The following is a 13,603-nucleotide window of genomic DNA, read 5'->3' on the forward strand; positions in this document are numbered from 1 at the left end:
CTTGTAGTACCGTTGTTTTGAGGTTATTTTCTCCAGTAGTTTCCTTGTTGCAAATAGACCACTGGGTTAAATTTATTTGATTCTTTTTCCTTCTGATAGACTCAATAATTTTACCCAGAAGTGATATTTGATAAAATTTCACCAAGGATAAAAGCATCAACAAAATTTAACCCAAGTACCTATTCGCAAGACCTTGAACAATGATACTGCATGGTGACTATATCAAAAGTAAATTTGGAGCATCAGAGCTCTGTTTTAATCTTTTCCGGGTCTTCTCCTTATCTATCAAGTATTCCATAATATTAAAGTAGAACTAAGTCACTTATACTATGGGTTTAGACATAGGATCAGGATTTGGAGAAAGCTATTCATCATCAAATTAAGTTCTATTTTTTCTACTGTGCCTAACCGTGCATTTAATCCAAACTCTACTCATTCTACTGAAACTGACCCAATAGTCTCTATTATGCTATGGGTTTAGACAGCTCAAACTAAATGAACCGCCAAATCCATTAAAATTTGGTCCATTAGCACCTTGTACTATTTCCCTTTTTGCGTCTTTCTTCAAGGTCCAATGGGCTGTTTGTTTGCCAAAAAAAGAAGGAAATTAAGGAATAGGAAACCTATTTCCTTAAATAATTGTTTTATGGTTGTTTGGTTGGCTAAAAAAAGAAGGAAACCAAATAATATGAGATGATATGAGATGAGTTGTCATAATATTATTGGATGATGTGAGTGATTTTTTAAAAAAAAGTTGTTGGATGGTTGTTTGATTGGATAAAAAAGAAGGAAATCAAAGAATAAGAAACATATTTCTTATAATAGGTCCTATTCTTGTGTTTGGTTCAATCTTAAAAATAGGAGATGAGATGAGATGAGATGAGTTGTCATTATATTATTGGATGATGTGACCCACACTTAAGAAAATCAATTTCCTTGTTTTTTTGGAGGAAATGGGTGGAGATGAAATGGAGATGAGATGAGATGAGTTGTCACAATATTATTAGATGATGTGAGTTATTTTTAAAGATGAGATGAGATGAGTTGGATGATGTGACCCATAAAAGTTGTTTGGTTTATTTTATTGGATGATATGAGATGAGTTATTGGATGAAAATAATATTTTATTGGATGATATAGATGAGTTGTATGATGAAAATAATATTTTATTGGATGTTGTGGGTTAGTTTGAGGGATGGAAATGGTGGAAATTGCACTTTTTTGATTTCCATGACTCAATTTCCTTTTTTTTGGTTTTTAGGAAACCAACCAAACAGCCCAAGCATAAATATTGTGCTTGGTAGTGAGGTGACACATCACTCTCTATTCATTCAAATGGGGACCACATTCACATGAGTTGAGAAGTGCATATGAATATGCAACCATTTGAATGAGTGGAGGGGGATGTGACACCTCACTACCAAGCATAATTTTTTGTGCTTGATACCAAGCATGCTCATTTTTAATATGCAAAAACTACCCTTCCAAAGGGTCCCCATGGACGTCCAAGATTAGCATTTGAATAAGAAACGTTACCCGTTTTAATGCACCTGCATTAATGAAATTGTTGATTAGTTTGCTTTTTCCTATAACTTGCGTTTTATAAGCCATCGAGCACAGTTGTTCGGGCCCATTAGGAGATTGAAACTTACCCTTTGTCACCTAATAGCTGACTGCAAGTGCAAGAGGAATACCTACAAGTAATAGATTGAATTATTTGAATGGGCGTAGTGAATGTAGGTGTCACGTTCGCCTAAGAAAATCCAGAATCAAGACTTATGGTGCAAAAACAAGTCGCTGCATATCACATGAGAAGGAATAGAATATGAAATTAGGATGAGAACTACCAAATCTAGCCAATTTAGTGGATTTTCTGCAGCGCTAAGAGACAGTACGTAGTATAATGAAAAACAAAACAGATTTTATTAACAATAAGTTATGTAAGATTTGGTCCCCTCATTCAATTCAATTTAGAAAAGATAATGACAATTCTCAACCTTTATATGAAGCAAACAACATAAATTTAACACAAATAGAAGTGACGCACATGACACTAACATTCTATATAAATTATCTTAGTGTAAGCACTTGCTTTATATGTATTGATAAATAGAAAATAAGTGATATGAGACACTTTGATATAACGAATATAATCAGAATTAAGACTAGAAAAGAAGATGGATTTTTTTTAGAAAGGAAAATGGATTTTTTTTTTTGAAAGGAAGATGGATTTAGACCTCTCCACGATTATTTTCGTAGCATATTTGTATCTATGATGTCTACTGCATACTATCCCCTATCTTTAGGGGATAAGGATTTCTCCAATTAGATGGTAATTAAAGAAGGTGCAATTATTGAAATTGTAGCTTTTTATTCCAATTTAAAGGGCTAGGATGTTGCCACGTAGGATTCGACTACATCTAAAATTTCATTATTGCTTGAAAGTCACTAAATATGAACACACTTTTGTGAAGAATGAAAATCCTATGTGGCCACATCCTACCCCTTGAAATTGAAATAAACGATTAGGGGCTGTTTGGTTGTTGTTGGTAAAGTTGTGTATTTATGACACAACTTGAAAAGTTGTTGTCCACCTCATCAATTACACTTTTATATTTTTCTTTGTTTGTTTTTTATTCCATTGGAATCATAAAATACTTGTTTGGTTTGTAAAATGAAACTTTAATTGTTTGTTTGGAAAGTGTAAAAAGTGGTCCCTACTCAAATGATCATATTGGTTGGAATTATTTTTTATTATTTTTTCCTAACTTCAATATTAGCTTTCTCCTAAAATCATGACTTTTTTTTCATGAAATCACTTTACAAGCCACATCAGCATATGAAATCACTTTACACTATTTTCACAACTACAAACAAACAATTGAAAGTGATGAAAGCTGACATTGGGACCCACTTTTTTACACTTTACATCCTTTTACATGGTAAAAACATACAACCAAACAGCCCCTTAGTGAAGGTTGGTTGAAGATCTATCTTCGAGGTGTGATGTAGGGGCAAGATTAGGCCACATCACTACCAAGTTGCTTTAAGCAACTTGGTACCAAGTTTCTCCATTTCTCTCTCTCTCTCTCTCTCTATATATATATATATATATATATATATATATATATATATATATATATATATATATATATATATATATATATATATATATATATATATATATATATTAATTACGCAATGCTACAAGAATTAAATCAACTTTAGAACAAGCACAAGAAAAGAAAGAGAGGCAAAAGCGTACATGTAGTAGATGTGGACAACTTGGGCATTATAGGACTAGCTGTACCGTTAACAAGCCCAGGTATGTTTAATTACGTTGACAAGTTAAAATATTTTATTACTTAAATCATATTATTAATTACGCAATGCTACAAGAATTAAATCAACTTTAGAACAAGCACAAGAAAAGAAAGAGAGGCAAAAGCGTACATGTAGTAGATGTGGACAACTTGGGCATTATAGGACTAGCTGTACCGTTAACAAGCCCAGGTATGTTTAATTACGTTGACAAGTTAAAATATTTTATTACTTAAATCATATTATTAATTACGCAATGCTACAAGAATTAAATCAACTTTAGAACAAGCACAAGAAAAGAAAGAGAGGCAAAAGCGTACATGTAGTAGATGTGGACAACTTGGGCATTATAGGACTAGCTGTACCGTTAACAAGCCCAGGTATGTTTAATTACGTTGACAAGTTAAAATATTTTATTACTTAAATCATATTATTAATTACGCAATGCTACAAGAATTAAATCAACTTTAGAACAAGCACAAGAAAAGAAAGAGAGGCAAAAGCGTACATGTAGTAGATGTGGACAACTTGGGCATTATAGGACTAGCTGTACCGTTAACAAGCCCAGGTATGTTTAATTACGTTGACAAGTTAAAATATTTTATTACTTAAATCATATTATTAATTACGCAATGCTACAAGAATTAAATCAACTTTAGAACAAGCACAAGAAAAGAAAGAGAGGCAAAAGCGTACATGTAGTAGATGTGGACAACTTGGGCATTATAGGACTAGCTGTACCGTTAACAAGCCCAGGTATGTTTAATTACGTTGACAAGTTAAAATATTTTATTACTTAAATCATATTATTAATTACGCAATGCTACAAGAATTAAATCAACTTTAGAACAAGCACAAGAAAAGAAAGAGAGGCAAAAGCGTACATGTAGTAGATGTGGACAACTTGGGCATTATAGGACTAGCTGTACCGTTAACAAGCCCAGGTATGTTTAATTACGTTGACAAGTTAAAATATTTTATTACTTAAATCATATTATTAATTACGCAATGCTACAAGAATTAAATCAACTTTAGAACAAGCACAAGAAAAGAAAGAGAGGCAAAAGCGTACATGTAGTAGATGTGGACAACTTGGGCATTATAGGACTAGCTGTACCGTTAACAAGCCCAGGTATGTTTAATTACGTTGACAAGTTAAAATATTTTATTACTTAAATCATATTATTAATTACGCAATGCTACAAGAATTAAATCAACTTTAGAACAAGCACAAGAAAAGAAAGAGAGGCAAAAGCGTACATGTAGTAGATGTGGACAACTTGGGCATTATAGGACTAGCTGTACCGTTAACAAGCCCAGGTATGTTTAATTACGTTGACAAGTTAAAATATTTTATTACTTAAATCATATTATTAATTACGCAATGCTACAAGAATTAAATCAACTTTAGAACAAGCACAAGAAAAGAAAGAGAGGCAAAAGCGTACATGTAGTAGATGTGGACAACTTGGGCATTATAGGACTAGCTGTACCGTTAACAAGCCCAGGTATGTTTAATTACGTTGACAAGTTAAAATATTTTATTACTTAAATCATATTATTAATTACGCAATGCTACAAGAATTAAATCAACTTTAGAACAAGCACAAGAAAAGAAAGAGAGGCAAAAGCGTACATGTAGTAGATGTGGACAACTTGGGCATTATAGGACTAGCTGTACCGTTAACAAGCCCAGGTATGTTTAATTACGTTGACAAGTTAAAATATTTTATTACTTAAATCATATTATTAATTACGCAATGCTACAAGAATTAAATCAACTTTAGAACAAGCACAAGAAAAGAAAGAGAGGCAAAAGCGTACATGTAGTAGATGTGGACAACTTGGGCATTATAGGACTAGCTGTACCGTTAACAAGCCCAGGTATGTTTAATTACGTTGACAAGTTAAAATATTTTATTACTTAAATCATATTATTAATTACGCAATGCTACAAGAATTAAATCAACTTTAGAACAAGCACAAGAAAAGAAAGAGAGGCAAAAGCGTACATGTAGTAGATGTGGACAACTTGGGCATTATAGGACTAGCTGTACCGTTAACAAGCCCAGGTATGTTTAATTACGTTGACAAGTTAAAATATTTTATTACTTAAATCATATTATTAATTACGCAATGCTACAAGAATTAAATCAACTTTAGAACAAGCACAAGAAAAGAAAGAGAGGCAAAAGCGTACATGTAGTAGATGTGGACAACTTGGGCATTATAGGACTAGCTGTACCGTTAACAAGCCCAGGTATGTTTAATTACGTTGACAAGTTAAAATATTTTATTACTTAAATCATATTATTAATTACGCAATGCTACAAGAATTAAATCAACTTTAGAACAAGCACAAGAAAAGAAAGAGAGGCAAAAGCGTACATGTAGTAGATGTGGACAACTTGGGCATTATAGGACTAGCTGTACCGTTAACAAGCCCAGGTATGTTTAATTACGTTGACAAGTTAAAATATTTTATTACTTAAATCATATTATTAATTACGCAATGCTACAAGAATTAAATCAACTTTAGAACAAGCACAAGAAAAGAAAGAGAGGCAAAAGCGTACATGTAGTAGATGTGGACAACTTGGGCATTATAGGACTAGCTGTACCGTTAACAAGCCCAGGTATGTTTAATTACGTTGACAAGTTAAAATATTTTATTACTTAAATCATATTATTAATTACGCAATGCTACAAGAATTAAATCAACTTTAGAACAAGCACAAGAAAAGAAAGAGAGGCAAAAGCGTACATGTAGTAGATGTGGACAACTTGGGCATTATAGGACTAGCTGTACCGTTAACAAGCCCAGGTATGTTTAATTACGTTGACAAGTTAAAATATTTTATTACTTAAATCATATTATTAATTACGCAATGCTACAAGAATTAAATCAACTTTAGAACAAGCACAAGAAAAGAAAGAGAGGCAAAAGCGTACATGTAGTAGATGTGGACAACTTGGGCATTATAGGACTAGCTGTACCGTTAACAAGCCCAGGTATGTTTAATTACGTTGACAAGTTAAAATATTTTATTACTTAAATCATATTATTAATTACGCAATGCTACAAGAATTAAATCAACTTTAGAACAAGCACAAGAAAAGAAAGAGAGGCAAAAGCGTACATGTAGTAGATGTGGACAACTTGGGCATTATAGGACTAGCTGTACCGTTAACAAGCCCAGGTATGTTTAATTACGTTGACAAGTTAAAATATTTTATTACTTAAATCATATTATTAATTACGCAATGCTACAAGAATTAAATCAACTTTAGAACAAGCACAAGAAAAGAAAGAGAGGCAAAAGCGTACATGTAGTAGATGTGGACAACTTGGGCATTATAGGACTAGCTGTACCGTTAACAAGCCCAGGTATGTTTAATTACGTTGACAAGTTAAAATATTTTATTACTTAAATCATATTATTAATTACGCAATGCTACAAGAATTAAATCAACTTTAGAACAAGCACAAGAAAAGAAAGAGAGGCAAAAGCGTACATGTAGTAGATGTGGACAACTTGGGCATTATAGGACTAGCTGTACCGTTAACAAGCCCAGGTATGTTTAATTACGTTGACAAGTTAAAATATTTTATTACTTAAATCATATTATTAATTACGCAATGCTACAAGAATTAAATCAACTTTAGAACAAGCACAAGAAAAGAAAGAGAGGCAAAAGCGTACATGTAGTAGATGTGGACAACTTGGGCATTATAGGACTAGCTGTACCGTTAACAAGCCCAGGTATGTTTAATTACGTTGACAAGTTAAAATATTTTATTACTTAAATCATATTATTAATTACGCAATGCTACAAGAATTAAATCAACTTTAGAACAAGCACAAGAAAAGAAAGAGAGGCAAAAGCGTACATGTAGTAGATGTGGACAACTTGGGCATTATAGGACTAGCTGTACCGTTAACAAGCCCAGGTATGTTTAATTACGTTGACAAGTTAAAATATTTTATTACTTAAATCATATTATTAATTACGCAATGCTACAAGAATTAAATCAACTTTAGAACAAGCACAAGAAAAGAAAGAGAGGCAAAAGCGTACATGTAGTAGATGTGGACAACTTGGGCATTATAGGACTAGCTGTACCGTTAACAAGCCCAGGTATGTTTAATTACGTTGACAAGTTAAAATATTTTATTACTTAAATCATATTATTAATTACGCAATGCTACAAGAATTAAATCAACTTTAGAACAAGCACAAGAAAAGAAAGAGAGGCAAAAGCGTACATGTAGTAGATGTGGACAACTTGGGCATTATAGGACTAGCTGTACCGTTAACAAGCCCAGGTATGTTTAATTACGTTGACAAGTTAAAATATTTTATTACTTAAATCATATTATTAATTACGCAATGCTACAAGAATTAAATCAACTTTAGAACAAGCACAAGAAAAGAAAGAGAGGCAAAAGCGTACATGTAGTAGATGTGGACAACTTGGGCATTATAGGACTAGCTGTACCGTTAACAAGCCCAGGTATGTTTAATTACGTTGACAAGTTAAAATATTTTATTACTTAAATCATATTATTAATTACGCAATGCTACAAGAATTAAATCAACTTTAGAACAAGCACAAGAAAAGAAAGAGAGGCAAAAGCGTACATGTAGTAGATGTGGACAACTTGGGCATTATAGGACTAGCTGTACCGTTAACAAGCCCAGGTATGTTTAATTACGTTGACAAGTTAAAATATTTTATTACTTAAATCATATTATTAATTACGCAATGCTACAAGAATTAAATCAACTTTAGAACAAGCACAAGAAAAGAAAGAGAGGCAAAAGCGTACATGTAGTAGATGTGGACAACTTGGGCATTATAGGACTAGCTGTACCGTTAACAAGCCCAGGTATGTTTAATTACGTTGACAAGTTAAAATATTTTATTACTTAAATCATATTATTAATTACGCAATGCTACAAGAATTAAATCAACTTTAGAACAAGCACAAGAAAAGAAAGAGAGGCAAAAGCGTACATGTAGTAGATGTGGACAACTTGGGCATTATAGGACTAGCTGTACCGTTAACAAGCCCAGGTATGTTTAATTACGTTGACAAGTTAAAATATTTTATTACTTAAATCATATTATTAATTACGCAATGCTACAAGAATTAAATCAACTTTAGAACAAGCACAAGAAAAGAAAGAGAGGCAAAAGCGTACATGTAGTAGATGTGGACAACTTGGGCATTATAGGACTAGCTGTACCGTTAACAAGCCCAGGTATGTTTAATTACGTTGACAAGTTAAAATATTTTATTACTTAAATCATATTATTAATTACGCAATGCTACAAGAATTAAATCAACTTTAGAACAAGCACAAGAAAAGAAAGAGAGGCAAAAGCGTACATGTAGTAGATGTGGACAACTTGGGCATTATAGGACTAGCTGTACCGTTAACAAGCCCAGGTATGTTTAATTACGTTGACAAGTTAAAATATTTTATTACTTAAATCATATTATTAATTACGCAATGCTACAAGAATTAAATCAACTTTAGAACAAGCACAAGAAAAGAAAGAGAGGCAAAAGCGTACATGTAGTAGATGTGGACAACTTGGGCATTATAGGACTAGCTGTACCGTTAACAAGCCCAGGTATGTTTAATTACGTTGACAAGTTAAAATATTTTATTACTTAAATCATATTATTAATTACGCAATGCTACAAGAATTAAATCAACTTTAGAACAAGCACAAGAAAAGAAAGAGAGGCAAAAGCGTACATGTAGTAGATGTGGACAACTTGGGCATTATAGGACTAGCTGTACCGTTAACAAGCCCAGGTATGTTTAATTACGTTGACAAGTTAAAATATTTTATTACTTAAATCATATTATTAATTTTATCTTTGATATTTTATGCAGCGAAACTGACAAACAAGACTAACGAACAAAGTACATGGAGATGCACTTTGTAAGCATAGTTTGGACCTGTAAGTAGCTAATTTGGACACAATTGTTGTGAATGATCTCACTTGATTTCTTGACCTGGTGCATAGTTTAAACACAATGTAACATGTACCTCTTTATTTTCCCATATGACAATAACTCTACCATTATCATTTTACTCAAATATTGTCTACAGAATTTAGCTACTCATATATTCTTTTTACTACATGTCCCTGTTTATCTTCCTTACAGGTATGAAGTGACAATGAACCATACAAGGAAGAGGAAGAGGTCAACCAGGAATAGGGGTTTTGCATGAGGAAGTTGTGATGAAGCTTCAGGATTCCAAAAGTTGTTTTTGTGATATGAGATGTTGTATTAAGACTCTGTTATGTGATAGGAGATAGTTTGCTTAGATGAACTTCCTACAAAAACTAAATTGAAGAGATTTGACGATTTGGATGATGAGCTGTGTCCTTTTATGTGATATGATTTTTTTTTGAGCTGGTGTCTCCTCATGTTTTGTGGTGATGCAGATGTTTTTTTTTTGCTTTTTGAGCTGGTGTCTCCTCATGTTTTTGAGCTGGTGTCTCCTCATGTCTCCTCATGTTTTGGTTGTCTGTTGTTTACAAGTTTTTACATTGTCACGCAGTCCTGAAACTGATACAAACTGCAGTTATAAAAAGTGAAATATATCTACCAATATATATCATGAAATTTTCCCCATCAATTTAGAGGCTCTCTCTATTATGTTTTTCTGTGTCTCCATAAAATTTGTCATACTTCACTTGTTATGAGTCTTTTGACTGAGATTTTACATTGCTTTTCTTACTTCTGCTTCTAGCACTTCCTTACTTATGTGCATATCTTTCTGTGTCTCGGTTGCTTCTCTTTTGCATAACGTGTGCTTGTCTTAAAAATTCGTTGGCTTGCATGATCCATTTCCAAATCAATAACAATTCTCACCAATTTTTGACTAAAATTTATTTCGTCTGGTTTAACTTCATTTGTTGCGAGTCAAGTACAGGTCTACTAAGCCAACCTTACATCATAAGTACGTTGATGGCTGAGGGTTTGCCAAAAATCCTATAAATACGAGGGTCACTGACGCATCAGCTTCGTTAGTTGGTCTCATGACTTGAACATCCAACGACATTCGAAACCCTAGGGTCAACGCCGGTCAACGCGTAACCCTAGGTCAACGCCAGTCAACGCGTTGCGATCAAACTGTCAACGTACGACGTTCGAAACCCTAGGGTCGACGCCAGTCAACACGTAACCCTAGGTCAACGCCAGTCAACGCGTTGCGAGCAAAAAATTCAACGTACGACGTTCGAAACCCTAGGGTCAACGCCGGTCAACGCGTGATCCTAGGTCAACGCCAGTCAACGCGTTGCGAGCAAAAATTCAACGTACGACGTTCAAAACCCTAAGGTCAACGCCGGATTCAGTAACAAAAGACAAACATTCCTATAAGTTGCTCAGGCCTTTGACTATAACAAAATTTTAGAAAATGGAGCAACAATATGTCCATCACACCAACACAGCAACACAATTACAGAAGCAAGAAAAACATCATGAAACTGATACAAACACGAAGAAACATTCCTACAAGTTGCTCAGTCATTTGGCTATAACACAGAGCAACAATATCAGGACAACGATAATAATAACTTTTAAATATAAAATTACATCCTTCAGCATTTTATTCAATGCCTCTACATTTTTTTCCAGCTTTTCCAGCCTTTTTGTGATGTTCTTGGTATCACCCACCCATTCGAAGAAGTCGCAACCCTTTTGATTAGGTCCCTTGTATCTCAGGCATCCATAAAATTCGAAGCCCTTATTGCGTCATTGCTTGCACATCGATATTCTGCAAATTAACCCACAATAACATCTTCTTTCAACTAAACCCTCATCTTCTTCTCTACTGAACTCTTCCGAAAAGTTCTTCATCTTTTATCTGCAACAAACATACCATAAACAAGATTTTATTCATGCAAAAAGTCAATTTAACTTTTCCTTCTTAGAAAATGACTCACTCATACTTGTGGACTTTTTTCTTCTGCAATTTATCTCAGCCATAATTTGTTCCAGGCAATTTATCTCACTTTATGTAATGTATATCACACCTACCATCAAAATTACTCAATTTATTCCAGTATCAACTTCACAACATGTATAATTCTCAACAACTTGGTTTATTTAACATATCAAAAGTTCTTTCAACAACTGGAATAAATTGTCAGCACATATATCTCTAATTAGGTCTCTAATTTGAATAGGTTACAGTACAATTGGTTGTGGTCCAGTTTTCCTTCAAGAGGTACAAGAATCACAAAGAAAACCCTCACAAATAAAACCCTGATTATCACAAAGAAAACCCTGAATTTGTTCATACAAAAGGCAATTTATTCCAGTATCAAAATTACTCAAAATTACTGAATTTGTTCCAGGCCCTTATTGTATATCACACTTTATGTAATTTGTTCCAGGCAATTTGTTCCAGCCATAATTTCTTCTGCAATTTATTCCAGTATTCAATTTATTCCAGTATCAAAATTACTCAATTTGTTCCAGTATCAAAATTACTCAAAATTACTCAATTTGTTCATACAAAAGGCAATTTATTCCAGTATCAAAATTACTCAAAATTACTGAATTTGTTCCAGGCCCTTATTGTATATCACACTTTATGTAATTTGTTCCAGGCAATTTGTTCCAGCCATAATTTCTTCTGCAATTTATTCCAGTATTCAATTTATTCCAGTATCAAAATTACTCAATTTGTTCCAGTATCAAAATTACTCAAAATTACTCAATTTGTTCATACAAAAGGCAATTTATTCCAGTATCAAAATTACTCAAAATTACTGAATTTGTTCCAGGCCCTTATTGTATATCACACTTTATGTAATTTGTTCCAGGCAATTTGTTCCAGCCATAATTTCTTCTGCAATTTATTCCAGTATTCAATTTATTCCAGTATCAAAATTACTCAATTTGTTCCAGTATCAAAATTACTCAAAATTACTCAATTTGTTCATACAAAAGGCAATTTATTCCAGTATCAAAATTACTCAAAATTACTGAATTTGTTCCAGGCCCTTATTGTATATCACACTTCATAGGCTTCCACCTAAGGACACGGCCAAGAATCACATTATTTCCTAATTTGTTTTACGATCCGCTCCGTTAAACTTGATCTACACGTTCTTAAACCCAAACACACCAATTTTAGGATGAACCCGTTGTGTTTTGACCATTCGTTAAGCCGTGTAAAAAGTTCTATTCATTCGAAACCATATAACTTCCTAGTCCGTTTCTTTTTATGTAACCATACACTGGACACCTCCTTGAATTTGGTGGTGTTACTTTCAGTACAGAACTAATTACAAACGCAATTTTAATATGGACAAACTTTACCTGTTAATGCAAGAAAGTTCAGAATATATATAGCGTTTTGTTATTACTCGGTATCGGATACCCACAAGTAAGATAAACATTTAAAGAGTACAAACATTAGTACATTACACATCTAGAAGGTCATACAAGCTATTATATATATACGTCCTCGCATTATACATTACATTTTCCCCTTCTAATAATTGCAGTAAATTAGTTAAAAACGGGCTTAACTTGAGAAATTAAGTATTGCTAACATGGTGTTTATTGTCGAGTCCGTTCTTGAGCGAAACTTTCAAATTTACAACCTAAATATAGTACATAATTAGCACGATAACGACCTTCCGGGATTTAGGGGTCATCAGGTTTTTCTTTTATACACTACTTCGCATTTGGAGATCAAGAATAAATTCACCCGTGGAAAAAGAAACGGACTGGGAAGTTAAATATTACCGGAAATAATATTAAAATAATGAAAATATTAAGGGGGTGTTAGTCAATTGGGACATTTTCATGCAAAATGGGATAATTGTTAAAGTAGAATAATATTTCGCTAGTGGGATATTTTAGTGGGATAACTAGGAACAATTTTGTGAAGTGGGATATTTTGATAAAATAACGTGGGATAAATTTTTATAATCATGAAATATATATTTATGCATTTTGAAGATATAAATACTATTTACGTATTTTAAACTTACTACTATTAATTGATAATTGCTTATAAGAATGTTCGTTACTATTAAATAACTTTTGGTTAGACTATAAGATATTGACAATTATTATTATGATGATGGTCTAATGATGGTGATAACCATAATAGGAAATAAGTAAAGAAAAAAATAAAAAATAATAAAATAAATACGAGTTCTAGTTTTTTACCACATAGTTCCAAGCTAAAACTTGGAATAATTTGAGAGACTAAAACTCTCGTTTTTGT

At 32.9% G+C, this 13,603-nt stretch overlaps 1 long non-coding RNA gene across 1 annotated transcript; it reads left to right on the forward strand.

Moving 5' to 3' along the window:
* On the forward strand, positions 9,032 to 9,716 carry LOC109850411. Its single transcript, XR_002249422.1, has 3 exons — positions 9,032 to 9,153; positions 9,235 to 9,302; positions 9,511 to 9,716. It is a non-coding gene; the product is annotated as an uncharacterized LOC109850411 (long non-coding RNA).

Source organism: Asparagus officinalis, chromosome 7, assembly GCF_001876935.1.
Source record: "Asparagus officinalis chromosome 7, Aspof.V1, whole genome shotgun sequence".
Classification (NCBI taxonomy): Eukaryota; Viridiplantae; Streptophyta; class Magnoliopsida; order Asparagales; family Asparagaceae; genus Asparagus; species Asparagus officinalis.